Source organism: Mauremys reevesii, linkage group 14 (genome assembly GCF_016161935.1).
Source record: "Mauremys reevesii isolate NIE-2019 linkage group 14, ASM1616193v1, whole genome shotgun sequence".
NCBI lineage: Eukaryota > Metazoa > Chordata > Testudines > Geoemydidae > Mauremys > Mauremys reevesii.
This window is the reverse complement of record NC_052636.1, coordinates 7,575,544-7,592,238: the sequence shown is the minus strand read 5'-3', so window position 1 is coordinate 7,592,238 and position 16,695 is coordinate 7,575,544.

Genomic DNA, 16,695 nt, shown 5'->3' with positions numbered 1-16,695 from the left:
GGCCTCCTTAAGCTTGTGTTTTCCATGCCTAGAATTCAACTGTCACCAGATGGATCAGACTGAACAGGTTTCAAACCTCCAGGAGGCTTTTACCTTCCAAACAGGGACGGCTGTTTTCTAGTAAAATCACTAAAAGGGAAGGAGAAAACTCGAAAGAGGTTCCTCCTGGCGCTCACGTCCGTGAACCCGAATACTCTCTCAGTCCTCAGAGAGAGACCTGGAGAAGGAGACTTGCTGCAGCAAAGCCACAGGGGTCTCTGAGGTTTCCCTGGCCCCTCGCCCCTGTCCTGCCTGGCTGATGTCAGCATCTCTCTGTGAGGTCACCACCTCCCCACCAATAGTCTTTGACCAATAGTCTGAGGTCCTGCAAAAGGCCTTTGTGATGTCACTGCCGCACCCCTCCCTTGCTGTGCCAATGTCCTGCCCCTGGCCAGGCACTTTGCAGGTTTGAGCTACTCCAGGTGGATCACCCCACTCAAGGAGCGTTCGTTCTAGGCAGAACTGACACCAACTTGTCTGGGGTGTTCCCTGGAAGCAGAGCACAAGTTTGAAATACGGGCAGCATAGAGCCTATATTCATAACATCAACTAAAAAAATGATACACATCTAGAGATAGCATCATTATAATCAGCCAATCAGAACCTCTCCATAGACCCCTTACACGACAACCTTTCTACAATACTGGCTACAAATATAGAACAGTGGTCGCAGCAGTGATCTATACAGTTACAGATTATGTCAATAACATTACAAGAGGTGACACGGCATCAGTGAGACTGATACTGGAATACTGCCTCCAGTTTTGGTGTCCTCATGTGAAAAAGATGTTGTGAAATTGGAGCTGGGGCAGCAAAGAGCCACCAAATGTTCTGAGGGCTGGAGAAAAATGCCTTCTAGTGAGCTATTGAAAGAGCTCAACCTGTTTAGCTTATCAAAAGAAGATTGAAAGGTGACTTCATTGAAGTGTTGAAGTGCCTTAATGGAGAGAAAATATTGGGCATTAAAGGGCTCTTTAATCGAGCAGAGAAAGGCCTAACAAGACCCAATGGCTGGAAGATGAAAAGAGACAAATTCATATTACAACAAAGGCACAAATATTCAACAGCGAGGATGATTCACCACAGGAACAAGCTACCAAGGAAAAGGTGGATTCTCCATCTCTTGATGTCAGTCAATGAAGACTAGATGCCTTTCTGGAATGTGTTTGCCCCAAAAGTAGCTATGGTGTCCTACAGGAGGCCTGTGATATGCAGGGGGTCAGATTAGATGCTCTAATGGTCTCTTCTGGCCATGAAGTCGACTAATTTCTGAAAATCTGAGTGTAGCATTGGGAGCAGCGTCTGATGTTTCCCTGTCTAGCCGGCTTGCTGCCTAGAACGAACCCTCCTTGAGTGGGGTGATCCACAGGGAGTAGCTCAAACTTCCAAAGTGCCTGGCCAGGGGCAGGACATTGGCACAGCAAGGGAGGGGTGTGGCAGTGACATCACAAAGGCCTTTTGCAGGACCTCAGCCTATTGGTCCAAGGTGGTGGGGAGGTGGTGACCTCACAGAGATGCTGACATCAGCGAGGCAGGACAGGGGCGAGGGGCCAGGGAAACCTCAGAGACCCTGTGGCTTTGCTCCAGCAAGTCTCCTTCTCCAGGTCTCTCTCTGAGGACTGAGGGAGTATTCGGGTTCACGGACGTGAGCGCCAGGAGGAACCTCTTTCCAGTTTTCTCCTTCCATTGTAGTGATTTTACTAGAAAAGAGCCGTCCCTGTTTAGAAGGTAAGAGCCTCCTCGAGGTTTGAAACCTGTTCAGTCTGATCCGTCTGGTTACAGTTGAATTCTAGGCATGGAAGACACGAGCTTAAGGAGGCAGAATTTTATTCTGCACCTGGGATTTTGTCCCTTAGAATCACTGGGGACATTGGGGTTTGTCCTTTTTGTTTCCCCTTTTCCTCTCTCCCTCCCTCCATCCTTTCTCTTCTGCTCTTGCTTCTTTTGTCCTTTTTCCTTTTCACTTCCCAACACCAGGAGGGAGGGGTAGAGGTGTGTGTGTGTGTGTGTGTGTGTGTGTGTGTGTGGGTGTGGGTGTTGCGGTGGAGTGCTCTGCAGCTCCCACTGTGGGAGGTCCACCCAAAAATGTGGGGCTGAACTAGTGCTCGGGCAGTGATCCCCACCAGTGACCTGGGCCATCCTTTGGGCTCTCTGGTGAGAACCCTCAGCCTCCCGTCCTCAGTCTCTACCCTGATTGGCTCAGCAGGGGGTTATTGACAGGGAGGAGACTCAGGTTATGGTTGTTCTCTTTTAAGACCAAGGAAATAAGTCAGAACCAGTTCTGTGTTTGATGAATTTTGCTGCTTCTCTGCATTAATGGTCTCTGAGCAAATACTCGCTGAATAATTCCTGTGCACTGTTGGTCTGGAGCTCATCTGAGAGCACTTTATTCAGGTCATTCAATGTCTGAAATTCAAGATCCGATGGTTAGTTTGAATATCAGGGCTCTTGGGTCCTATTCCCAACTCTGCCACTGCCTGGGCGTGTGACCTAAGACAAGTCAATTCTCCTGTCTCAGCCTTAGCTTCTCCCTCTTTCGAGTAGGGATCCGCTCCTACCTACCTCACGGTGGGTGCTGGCAGGGCTGGCTCTAGTTTTTTTGCCACCCAAAGGAAAAAAAAAATTAGCTACTCCCACCCACACCCTCCTGCTGCCCAACCCCTGGGCTCCCCCCCCATTTGAACCCCCTACTGCCCCCGCTCTGGGCCTCCCCCCACCCACCGCCCCCTGCTGCCCCGGTCCTGGGCTCTCCCACACACACACACACCCCTGCCACCCTAGCCCTGGGCTCTGCCCCCCTGACCTGCACCCTCCTGCCGTGGGCTCTCCCCCAAACACACCCCACGGTGTGACAGCTCTGTGCTACCCCCCCCCCACCACTGCGCCACCCCCCACACACCCTGTGCTGCCCCAGCCCTGGGCTCCCCCTCCCCCACCTGTCCCCTATGGGGGGTGCAATTTTATATTTTTGCATTGGGTGCAAAAATAGCTAGTTACGGCTCTAGGACCCCATATTGCGCTAGGTGCTGTACAAACCCTGGCCAACACTAGGACACCCAGGGGGTTCCCCTCAATCTCCCTGAGCCTCTGCTGCCCAACTGCTTCTGACTCCATCTGGATCACCCCCCCCTTGCAAAAAACCCACCTGTCCAAACAGTCCTTCTTTCCCTGCCCCCTAATTCCGCTTTCACACCCTGGGACCATCTCCTCTCTTCGTCCCTCCCCCCAGGTGAGCAGAGATGGAGGCAACTTCAGCCACTGGAGTCAGCCCCAGTGAGCGCTGCAGCCCGCCCGGGGGGTGTTTGCAGACACAGGAAGGGAGCGGCTGGGAGCAGCGGGTGCTGGGAAGGAGGCAGGAGAACAACTGGGGGAGGAGGGCAGCTCCTGGGACGGGGCTTTGGCACAGCCCGGGGCGGGCAGCCCCTGGGGCGGGGCTCTGCCCCAGCCGGGGGGCGGGGCAGCTCCTGGGGGCGGGGCTCTGGCACAGCCCGGGGGCGGGGCAGCTCCTGGGGCGGGGCTCTGGCACAGCCCGGGGCGGGGCAGCTCCTGGGGCGGGGCTCTGGCACAGCCTGGGGCAGGGCAGCTCCTGGGGCGGGGCTCTGGCACAGCCCGGGGGCGGGGCAGCTCCTGGGGGCGGGGCTCTGGCACATTGTGACGCAGGAGCCCGGGCTCAGCGGCTGCTCCCTGGTGGCCACGTGCTGCCAGCAGCGCTGGAGCCGCCCGGGCCGGAGCGGAGCCGCTGTTCTCAGCTGCAGCAGGAGCTGCCCCGGCCCGCTGGGCTCCAGGTGGACAGAAACATGAATCGCTCCCGATTCGCTACTTTGGCTGCACTGAGCATGCGCGGCCGAACTGAGCATGCCCAGTAATCGCCGCTGTCGCCACTGCCCTCTCTCTGCCCTCACTTCTACTCACGATTTGCTGCCTGCTCTTTGGGGGCGTTTAAAATGCTCAAGGGGGCAAATCGCAGCGGGGGAGCTGCGAGGGTCTGAGCGGGGGACACAAATTTACTGGACAGAGGGGGTCAAGCTGCTGTAGGCAGCGGCAGGAGAGAGGCTGAAGGGGAAAAATCGGGGTGGGGGTGGGAGCCGCGGTTAAGCCCAGGGGAGACGCTGCCAGACCCTGTGCGGGACAAAACCCCCGTTTAGGAGGGGGTGGGACAGTGGCCCCTCGGGATGAGCCACCTGCTGGGCTCGCAGATCTGGGGTGTCGGGGCTGGGGCACAGGCTGTTTTCAGTTGTGCCCCGTGTCAGCCCCGGAGCAGGGGGCAGGTTCCTGGGGCTGGGGCTTAAAGGCACAGGCAGCCCAATTCCTACACTGTCAAAGCGTAGACAGCGCGGCTCCTCTATCTTATACAAGTGCTGCGGGGCTGTTACTGCTCCAGCCAGGAGACTGAATGCGGGGAAATATTGTACAGACGCCCCCTCCCTCCCTCAAACTCTGCCTCTCACATTTTGACTATGTAAAAGTCTCTTCTATCATTTTCTATGTCTATATGAAATCCCTGCAGCTCCTTTCTCTTATACAACGTGCTGATTTGGTAACTCCCTCCCAGAGCCCACATATCTGTACCCCCTCCTGCACCCCAATCCCCTGCCCCAGGTCAGAGCCTGCACCCGTCACTCAAACTCCCCATAGCCTGCAACCCTCCTGCACCCCCAACTCCATCCCAGAGCCTGCACCCCAAACAGGGCTGGATTAACCTGTTGTGGGCCCGGTGCTAAACATATTTGTGGGTCCCCATGGGGGAAATGGGGACATGAGGCATGGGGGCAGAGTCCTCAGAGCGAGGGGCTGACTTGGGGCAATGGGATATGAGTCATGGCACGGCAGGGACAGCCCCACTCCACCCAGCCCAGTACAAGGGCACTGTTTACAAACCAGGAGCTGCCAGACCCACGCTGTCCAGCCCAGCCCTGCACTGCCATTGTGCTTCTTCCCCTTGGGTGTGGGCCCATGCTGCACCATGCTACCCCCTGCTCAGCACCCCTCTGGCTCCCTACGCGCAGTGCCACACCACCCAGAGACCCCCACAAACCCCCTGCTCAGCACCCCTCCGACTCCCTATGCCCAGTGCCACACCACCCAGAGACCCCCACAAATCCCTGCCCTGAACCCTCTGACTCCCTTCACCCAGTGCTGCACCATCTAGAGACCCCCACAAACCCCCCTGCCCAGTGCACTCCCAGATCACTCCCCCACCCACTCAGAACCCCCCCACAGATCCTCTCACTGACCAGTGCCCCCCAGCTGAAGACCCCCCACAGCCCTCCCACAACTGCACAGTGCCCCACACCTTCCCACCCAGAGCCCCCCTACAGATCCCCTCACTGTCCAGTGCCCCCCACCACCACAACTGCAGTGACCCGCACAGACCCCCCACACTTCCCAGCACCCCCACACACACAGATCTCCCCACTGACAGGCCCCCAACACATAGATCTCCCAGTGCCCAGCACCTACCCAGACCCCCTAGAGACCTACTCTCCCAAACCCTAGCCCCCAGCCACAGTAGCCGGCCCTGATGGGAGGTGACTGTGTCTGCCAGGCTGAGCTGGCAACGCAGCCAGAGCTGGTCCTGGGGCAGGAGAACTCCGGCCCCTTGGGAGTGGTGGAAGCAGCCAGGCTGGAGCAGGAGCAGAGCCTACCGGGGCCAGGCTCTCTCAGGACCCAGCTGAGCCTCCCCCCTCCCCAACTGTTCCCTGTGAGTGGCTGAGACTGGCCCAGCCTCTGCACCAGTCCCAGGTGGCTCTTCCCCCGGGGAGGCAGGTGGGGCCCCACAGGTCCCAGGCAGTGGAGACAGCTCATAGCTGGAGCAGTGCTGGGTAGCGGGGCAGATCCCTGAGATGTGACTCCCGCGATCCTACCCAGCCCACCCACACCCATTGGCCCCGTGGCAAGCAGCCTTGCAGAGCACACACCTCTCTCTCCCTGCTTTCCTATCACCAGTTATGTTACTACAGGAATGAAATTGAGACATCCCATAAAACAGCTAGTTCCACATTGTTCTTCAAACCTCAGATCATTGAAATGTAGCTTTGCATTTGAGATACTATATGACTGTAGTACATTTTGCACCGCCTGCATCTACACTGACATCAGGAGAGGAGAAGAGGACAAGACTGTCCCTAGCATATATGATTTTAAAGAAAGGAGAGACACACACACCCACTATCAATACAACAAGAAGGGAGAACAGTAGCTGGTGCCAAGAGAGACGATGCAATGAAACCCTTCTGTACCCACAACTGATGTCTGAAAAGCATCAGTCACTCTGCAGATCAAAGAAAGAAAGAGCAGCCAGTTTCAGACAGATAGGATCCTTATGACCTATATAGGAGAAGTGTACTTCCCTATAGCAGTTTCCCAACATAATAAATAAATCCATAAGAAAATTAACCAAAAATTAAGATTAGGAGTCTGATTGAAATTATGTACATTTTCAGCGTTAGTTTAGTATGAAAATATTGCAGCTACTTTTCTTTTACTCCTGTCTTCATAAAAAGCAACAGAGTTATAACATATAATTACAAAGACTAAAGTGCATGCTTTACTATAATTAGGACCAGGCAACCCAAGATGAAAACTACACCGTGGCAGAGTCCTACAACCAGGTCTTTGAGGCCAATCCCTTTATCAATGGAATCCTCAACCAAAATATGAGGAAGGAGACGAGTCACCCTCAAACTTTTGACAATAGCTCAAGGTCAGACACCCAGAAGACCAGCGCCATTCGTATTCTGGTTTTGGATAAAATACTTGATCTTGCCTACATCATAGAAACCTTCCTCTCTCCAAGTCTACACCCCACTACACCCTTTAGCGATAAAGTAACCATTAAAGAAGTTCTGAATCAGTCGTCTTTCTTCCCAATTTAGGTTTAACAATAAAGCTGCAACCTAAGTAGCTATGGGAGATGACAGTGCAACTACTAGGTATTGGTGGGGGAAAAGTGTGCTACTAATGTCCTGGATATACTGGCAGGGCCGGCTTTAGGCCAGCTCAACCAATTCCCCTGAATCGGGCCCTGCCCGTAAGAGGGTCCCGTGCCCAAGCCCCGGTTCGGTGTATGGGCAAGAGTCAGTGCACTGTACCGGGGTGGCCCGGCTTCTCCAGGGGACAATTTAAAGGGCCTGGGTGCCCTTTAAATTGCCACCACTGCCACACTGCTGGAGCCATGGGGTAGGGCTGTTGGGATCTGTGGGCTACTTAAAAAGTCCATCGCCCCCGTTGCTTCTATTGCCCTAGCCCTTTAAATAGCCACTGGAGCCCCGCCGCCCCAGGGCTCCGGCAGCTGTGTACATGGCCAGGGCTGTGGAAGCAGGGAGCCCCAGGTGGCTGCTGTTACTCTGGTGGGGGAGGGAGGAGGAGGAGGGAGCACTTACCATACCGGGTGGTCTGTACCCCCTGTACCTGCACCCCCTGCTCTGTCTCCAGCCAACCCCTGCTGCACCCCCCCTGCCTGAAGCCAGCCATTCCTGCACTCCTCTGTCTTCAGCACTGCCAATCTATGCCACACCCCCCTATGGCCCTGCTGGAAGCCAGCCAGCCCACCCCACCCCACCCCACCCACCCCTGTCTCCATCCAGTGCTGCACCCCTTGCCCTGCCTGCAGCCAGCCCCTTGTCCACTGTTGCCCTGCAATTCCCTGGGCAGTAACCCTGCACACCTGCTTCAATGATGGGAGAAGAGAGCAGCTGGTACCCACACACATGTGCACACCCTGGGGTGACCAGACAGCAAGTGTGAAAAATCAGGATGGGGTGGAGGTTAATAGGATCCTGTATAAGAAAAAGACCCCAAGATTGGGACTGTCTCTATAAAATCAGGACATCTGGTCACCCTAGCACACTCCCAGGAGTGGCGGGGACCAGGGCGGCTCTATACCCCAGCGCCAAGCAGGCACGGGCGGCCCTTTCCGGGGCGGCATTTGGCTCCGGTGGACCTGCAGTCTTGCCTGCGGCAGGTCGCTCGTCCCGGCTCGGTGGACCTGCCGCAGGCAGGCCTGCGGGAGCTCAACCGAGCCGCGGGAAGAGGGGACCCGCCGCGGGACCGGGAAGGGCGGCGCAGCGCACCGCGCTGCTTGGGGCAGCCTGATTTCTAGAGCCGCCTGGCGGGACCCACACATGTGAAGCGGAGTTCATTTCTAGTTCAGGCCCATCTTTTAAAAAAGAACTGTAGGTAGTGTTAACATACAGCCATATTTTCCTGGACATGTCAGACTTTTGGTTTTTAAATTCCTGTTCGGGAGGAATTTTTAAATCTGGAAATATAGTAACCCTATTGGTACCAGAAATACATATTCTGGCACATCCCTTAAATCAGAACTTTTCATAGGGAACCGGTTGCTAAGAAAGGAAAGGCTTTTTTTCCCCACCTTTTTTTCCTTTTTTTTAAAGTCATCCCTGCTGGGGCCCCGCCGAAAATGTTTGAATTGGGTGGGCCCCAAACTTCCTAAAGCCGGCCCTAACTAGTCTGTTCAGTGTTATAGCTTTTAATATGCTACTGCAAATACTGTAATAGAGCATTAATGTCCCAATGTACTGTAGCTTGTTTTAACTTACCGTAATACTAGAAGTGGTGCATGTGAACATTGCCGTAACGAGGGCAAGGCGAGTGAGGCATTTGCCTCGGGCACGGAAAGTGAGGGGCTCAGAAAGTCTCTCCTTCAGCGGCAATTCGGCAGCAAGTCCTTCCCTCTGAGAGGGACTGTGGTACTCGTTGCCAAAGTGCCGCTGTTCGTCTTCAATGGAGAGGGGCAGCGCATACGGCTCTTTTGCAGAAATTCGTCGGTGGATCCTTCCTCTAATAGGAAGAGCCGGACATGCTGCCTCTGTTCCTTGCCTTATGTGCCAAAAATCCCTACTGACGGCTCTGCATGTGAAGCTCTCTTAAAAGCTGACACTACAGTAGTGATATTCCCTAGCCAGCATGCATAGGGCTGGGTGTGGGGAAGGGGAGTGAATTTAGGTATAAGTAACATCTCTCACACCAAACAGGAACTTTTACAAAGTTCATTATTATGCCTTGTCTTACAAACACCAAAAACTATTATTACATATGCAGAAAGGTCAATAATCACCCCTCCCCATATATACAGAGTTGTGCTTCTGCATATAGTATCTATGTCAGATTAATATTGAGTTACCAGCTGTTCAGGAATCAGTCAAGAGTCAGCTGCCAAGCCACATGTTGATTCCTATTGCAAACTGTATGGGTGACCCTTGAGGCATTCTGAAGCAAGAGATTACTGTAAAACTGTAAATAAGACATAGAAAGAATAAAATTTTCCTAGGTTTTGTTTGTCAGATTTATTGTATTATGTATAGTAGGTGTTTAATATAAAAACCAGGTAGTATGGTTTACAATGTTTTAACAAGAGATTATTCTATTACCATTATCCAGTCAACTTGCACACTATTTTGAAGTAGTGATAATTCACAGAGAGAGAAAGAAGAAAGCTGAATTTAGATAATTATTAACCAGATTCCTGGTTATTCACCAGCCACTTTGCTTCAGTCCATGGCATAAAGCATCATAAACCCAGGACAGTATTGACAAGATAATATTCACCTCGAATTTGCATCTGCTACACTCCCCGCCCCCGCCTCATTCCCAGTCACAATATTCAGGATATAGCCTAGTGAGAAAGTGGCCTGGCTGAAGCATGTAGCTGCCAACTGAAAACTAGTACTGAGTACAATAGCCTTGAGAACATTGCTTAATTCTGAGCACTGTGTCTGCAGTGAGATGCAGGGTGGCCCTGGTGCCATGGCACCATTGAAAAGTCGATACTGACTGTAATCCCATAGGCGGCAGGTTTGTATAATTTTTGGTGGTGCCCAAAATGGTGGTCTATCTCCCCGCTCTCGCTCTGTAAGCCGATATAAAATTAAGCTACAACGCATCAGAAACACACGATTACAAGGGTCATTTAAAAGTGGAAAGTGAGAAGCAGCACTTGCCTGCTTCAATATACGGTATTAAATTTTGTTACACCTGTTGTGCCAAATTGGGAATGTTCTTAATGTTTTCTCTGAATACTGTGTGGATGCCTCAGTTTCCCCTGCAAGGTGCCAACTGAAGGTGTTGGGGACAAAGAGATCAGGTGGCCTCCTTGTCCAGAAGAGATACAAAGGCTAGAGGAGGGAGTGTCAGTTTGGAGCTGGCTGGGGAAATGGGGAGAGGCCCAGAACTTGGGTCTAGGCTCCCACCCTCCAAGATGGACCTGACTGAGGGGTCATTTTCTGTACCTACAAGCTCTGTTTAATCTGTGTTCCTGTTGTCTAACAAACCTTCTATTTTACCGGCTGGCTGAGAGTCACGTCTGACTGCAGAGTTGGGGTGCAGGGACCGCTGGTTGCCCCATGACCTGCCTGGGCACACTCGCTGCAGAAAGTGCACGGTGTGGAAAGAGCTGAATGCTCCAAGGTCAGACCCAGGAAGGTGTAAGCTTCTTATCTTGGAGACAGTACGCTCAGAGAGAGGAGTCTCTCGCAGAGTCCTGACTGGCTTTGTATGGAGTAGTTCCAAAGCATCACAGCATCCCCTTCCACACCATGGGCTTCCCGAAGTCCGCACAGGCACTGACACTCCCTCCTCTGCCCTCTCTCTTTCCAGGCATTAGGAGGCCATCTGATCTCTTTGTTCTCCAACACCTTCAATTGGCAGCTTGCAGGAGAGTGGCCCAGGCCATCCGGTGCCCGGAGACAGGGTTTCGGCATTCTCTGTGCAGACAGCATCACACTGGCCCTCCAGGGCTCTACAACAATCACACCCCTTATCCCACCATCTAGATCCGTGAGAAATGCATATGGGAAACTGAGGCACCCACACAGTCTTCAGAGAAAACATTAAGAACATTGCCACTTTGTAACACCTGTATACAACTACTTATATACTTTAAAGGGGTGTAAAATAATCAAGTATTGTGCTAAACACAATGATACTGCAAACTGACCACCACATTTCAGTTGCACATTTTTCCCCCTTAGGTGAGGGCTCTGGGGTGGGGCAGGGGATGAGGGGTTCACAGTGCAGGAGGGTGCTCAGGTTTGGGGTGCTGGCGGTGCAGGCTCTGTGGTGGGGCAGGGCTGGGGATAAGTAACTTGGGATGCAGACAGGCTGCCCCAGGTCTAGGACCAGAGAGGACTCCCCCATTATCAGCAGCAGCAAGCTCCAGGAGGGATCCCTCCTCTCCCCGCAGCACACTCACTCTGCAACACAGTCACTGCACATGCTCCTAGGGACTCTCTCAGGTCCAGAAAGCCCACTCGCCTCCCCTGCGGTGGGTATTGGGTGGCACAGAGTCCTGGGCGATGCTCTGGAACTGCTCCCAACCAAGCCAGTCAGGACTTTGGGGAGCCTCCTCTCCTTGGAGCAGACTTTTCAGGGCAAGAACCTCACACATCTTCATCTCCTGGGTCTCTCCTTAGTGCATTCAGCATCCTCTGCCCCTCCATGTGCTTCCCACAGTGATCCCACCCCAGCGGTGTTCAAGGAAAGCCACAGGGTCCTGCACCCCAGTTTGCAGTCAGATGTGACTCTCAGCCAGCCAGTAAAACAGAGGTTTGTTCGGTGACAGGAACACAGTCTAAAACAGAGCTTGTAGTTACATCAAACAAGATCCAACAGCTGGGTCCATTCTGTGGGAAGTGAGCCAGATCCCCATCAGCACAGCCCTCATCATCCCCAGCCAGCTCCAGACTCCCAAACCCCTCCAGCCCCTCCTCTCTGCTCAGTTCTTTTCCTGGGCCAGGAGGTCACCTGACCTCTTTGTCTCCAACACCTTCAGCTGGCACCTTTGCAGAGGAGGCCCAGGCCATCAGTTGCTAGGAGACAGAGTGCCAGGCATTTAGGTGCACTGGCCCTTTGCTCTGTAGCATTCTATTACCTTGATACACCTCATACATCCTTTAGAACTGCATAGGAGACACTGAGGCACCAACACAGTATTCAGAGAAAACATTAAGAACATTCCCAGCTCGTCACACCGGGGTGGGGGCTGCCATCATGTGTGGCCTCCCACCCCTGCTATTCCCCTGCGTGCGGGAAGAGAACTCCTAAGCACCTGAGTGCCTCCTGTCTCCTCCTCTCTCCTCTTCCCCTCCTCCCCGGTGCTCCAAGAGGCTGCCAGCCGCTGATCTCTATATCCGTAGGCAGAAACAGCACAAAGAAAGGAGAGAGGCACTGGCTGTTTTCTTTCAGGCAGGGAAGCTCTGCGGGGGCAGGGGAGAAACACCGCCCAAATATTGGTGGAGCAGAGCCCTCAGCCTTGAAGATTACTGGTGCTTAAGCACCTCGAGCCCATATAAGCTGCGGCCCCTGTCATCCCCCTTCAACAGGAAAACTCCCTTGGACCGTTTCTGGATGCCACTAAAAATATAAAAATCTGCTTCCCTGCTGTTAATTTACTGCTACAGGAGACTTGATGCAGTGACATACTTTCCCTATATTCCATCAAACTCTGCATCACATCTCTTGAGTATTTAAAAGAATATCTCATATTTGTCTATGTAAAGTATCAGAACTGTTTACAAATTTTAGGATTGCCTTTTGCTGCATTACTCTTGCCTGTGAATCCAGCTCTTACAGTCCCATTTGGTTTCACCGCACTGGGGAACACAAGTCACACAAACAATGTCCTTAGACACTCCAGTCTCCCAGTATCACCACCAGACCCACTCATCCTGGGGATGAATGGTTATGAAAACCAACACCCCAATAAAAGAAAACGGTTCTCTCGATCCCAAAGGACCAAGCCCCAGCCCCAGATCAATATACACATCTGATCCTACCCACAAATCACGCTGTTGCCAATCCTTTAGAATCTAATATCTAAAGGTTTATTCATAAAGGCAAAAAGGTAGAGATGAGAGCTAGGATTGGTTAAATGGAATCAGTTACATAGAGTAATGACAAAGTTCTTAGTTGAGGCTTGTAACAGTGATGGAGTAAACTGCAGGTTCAAATCAAGTCTCTGGAGAACATCCCCCGCTGGGATGGGTCACTAGTCCCTTGCGTAGAGCTTCATTTCCTAGCAAAATCCCTCCAGAGGTAAGAAGCAGAACTGAAGACAAGATGGAGATGAGGCATTAGCCTTATATAGGCTTTTCCAGGTGTAAGAACCTTTGTCCTTACTGTGGAAAATTACAGCAAAATGGAGACTAGAGTCACATGGGCAAGTCCCTGCATACTTTGCTCAGTTACAAGGCGTATCTGCCTTCTCTGCATGGGTCGATTGTGTAGCTGATGGTCCTTAATAGGCCATCAAATGAACTTATCAGAGCTAACACCAACTTGTCTGCAGTGTCACCCAGAAGCAGAGCACAAATACAAAATACAGACAGTACAGAGCCAATACTTATAACTTCAACTACAAAATGATACACAGACATACAGACAGCATAATCATAACCTGGTCTTAGCCACCATATATGACCCCCTTTACCTAAGATTTGGTGCCACTACAGGACCTTGGTTGCAAACCATGTTCTATATGGTCCCAGTTTATATCAATAATGTCACACACACACAAATGAGTGGAAGCGTGCGCGTCATTCATCCAATAGGTCAATTTGTCACATTAGCCAGGAGGAAGCAAATCGTGAGCGTTTTTGACCGCAAACCCCATCCCTCCAGATTTGCAACCATCCCTGGACCGGTGACAGGTGCATAGGCAGCCAAGTCATTGGAAATAATCAAGGAGGAAGCCAGTGGAGGACATGAAAGGGGCCACTCTGGTTATCACCTTGGGGTCAGGGGAGTGCACTGTACCCCCAAACCTTACCTCCCCTTTTCACATATTCACACTCAAAAAAGTGGAAGTGCGCGCCTCATTCATCCAATAGGTCAATTTGGCACATTAGCCAGGAGGAAGCAAATCGTGAGCATTTTCGACCGCAAACCCCATCTCTCCAGATTTGCAACCATCACTGGACCAGTGACAGGGGCACAGCCATCCCTGGACCAGTGACACATGCATAACCATCCCTGGACCAGTGACAGGTGCATAGGCAGCCAAGTCACTGGAAATAATCAAGGAGGAAGCCAGTGGAAAAAATGAATGGGGCCACTGTGGTTATCACCTTGGGGTCTGGGGTGTGCTCTGTACCCCCAAACCTTACCTCCCCTTTTCACGTATTCACACACAAAACAGTGAAAGAGCGCACCTCAATCATCCAATAGGTCAATTTGTCACATTAGCCAGGAGGAAGCAAATCGTGAGCGTTTTCAACCACAAACCCCATCTCTCCAGATTTGCAACCATCCCCGGACCAGTGACAGGTGCATAGGCAGCCAAATCATTGGAAATAATCAAGGAGGAAGCCAGTGGAAAAAATGAATGGGACCACTCTGGTTATTACCTTGGGGTCAGGCGAGTGCTCTGTACCCACAACCCTTACCTCCCTATTCACGTATTCACACATAAAAAAGTGAAAGAGCATGCCTCAAGCATCCAAAAGATCAGGGTTCAGCAACCTTTCAGAAGAGCTGTGCCGAGTCTTCATTTAGTCTCTCTGATTCAAGGTTTCACATGCCAGTAATACATTTTAATATTTTTAGAAGGTCTCTTTTTATGGCTATAATATATAACTAAACTATTGTTGTATATAAAGTATACAAGTTTTTAACATGCTTAAAACGCTTCATTTAAAATAAAATTAAAATGCAGAAACCCCCAGAACCCTGCAATAGGTCAATTTGGCACATTAGCCAGGAGGAAGCAGAATGTGAGTGTTTTTTACCACAAACCCCATCCCTCCAGATTTGCAACCATCCCTGGACCAGTGACAGGTGCATAGGCAGCCAAGTCATTGGGAATAATCAAGGAGGAAGCCAGTGGAGAAAATGAATGGGGCCACTCTGGCTACCACCTTGGGTCAGGGGAGTGCGCTGTACCCACAAACGTTACCTCCCTTTTCACGTATTCACACTCAAAAAAGTGGAAGTGCGTGCCTCACTCATCCAATAGATCAATTTGTCATATTAGCCAGGAGGAAGCAAATCGTGAGCGTTTTCGACCGCAAACACCTTCCCTCCAGATTTGCAACCATCCCTGGACCAGTGACAGGTGCATAGGGAGCCAAGTCAATAGAAATAATCATGGAGGAAGCCAGTGGAGAAAATGAATGGGGCCACTCTGGTTACCACCTTGGGGTCAGGGGAGTGCGCTGTACCCACAAACGTTACCTCCCTTTTCACGTATTCACACTCAAAAAAGTGGAAGTGCGCGCCTCACTCATCCAATAGGTCAATTTGTCACATTAGCCAGGAGGAAGCAAATCGTGAGCGTTTTCGACCGCAAACACCTTCTCTCCAGATTTGCAACCATCCCTGGACCAGTGACAGGAGCACAGCCAACCCCGGACCAGTGACAGGTGTGTAGGCAGCCAAGTCATTGGAAATAATCAAGGAGGAAGCCATTGAAAAAAATGAATGGGGCCACTCTGGTTATTACCTTGGGGTCAGGGGAGTGCTCTGTACCCACAAACCTTACCTCCCTTTTCATATATTCACACACAAAAAAGTGAAAGAGCATGCCTCAAGCATCCAAAAGATCAGGGTTCGGCAACCTTTCAGAAGAGCTGTGCCGAGTCTTCATTTAGTCTCTCTGATTTAAGGTTTCTCATGCCAGTAATACATTGTAATATTTTTAGAAGGTCTCTTTTTATGGCTATAATATATAACTAAACTGTTGTTGTATATAAAGTATATACATTTTTTAACATGCTTAAAACGCTTCATTTAAAATAAAATTAAAATGCAGAAACCCCCAGAACCCTGCAATAGGTCAATTTGGCACATTAGCCAGGAGGAAGCAGAATGTGAGTGTTTTTGACCAAAAACTCTGTCCCTCCTGATTTGCAACCCCATGGATCAGGCGGCAGCAAGTCCTGAGCAGGAACCCAGATGGTTATGTTGTGCGGCAGAAACTGCTACTAGTAGCAAAACGGGAGGGTTTCGAAATGTGATGGTACACCTGGCTGCGAACAAGCGTTGGCTCTGCCTGGCTCGCGCGGGGCCGTTGGAGCCTCTCCCGGGCCGGAGAAGGGTTGGTGCCGTTGGAGCTCTGGGCATGCGCAGATCGCGGCGGGAGAGCCCTTCATTACCCGGGGCCGGGGGGGGGGCAGGTGACCCCCGAGGAGCGGGGAGAGAAAGGGGGGGGCTGAGATCCCCTCGGATTTACCGCTGCCCCCTCCCGTGGGGACCCCCCTCCCCCCCCGTCCTGCCCCCTTTCTCCTAGAGAGCCACGAGCAGCCCCAGGGTGACCCCCTCCCCAACCCCTGAGAAGTTCCCTGTCCCCCGATTGTGCCCCATTTTCTCTCCTTCGCCCGTGGCCAGTTCAGGTCTCAGGTTTGGGGGGTTTCCCCCATTTCCACCTGCAGGGACTTGTCCTTGTGCGGGTGGGAAATGGTTCCCCCGAGGGATTCCTGAGCTGGGCAGAGGGTGACTGGGCAGAGGCTGGGGGGGCCCTGAGACAGGGACACCTCTGGGCTGGGCTGGGGGGGCCACTCTCTGCTGGCAACGGGGCCTGGGAAGGGCCAGGAGGAGGGAGGAGCAAGTGTCCCCATGGAGACGGCCCAGCCCCAGGTTTCCCCTCCCAGCTACTTCCCCTCCCCACCCTGCCCAACCCCTGGCCCCCGCTTGCTAGTCACA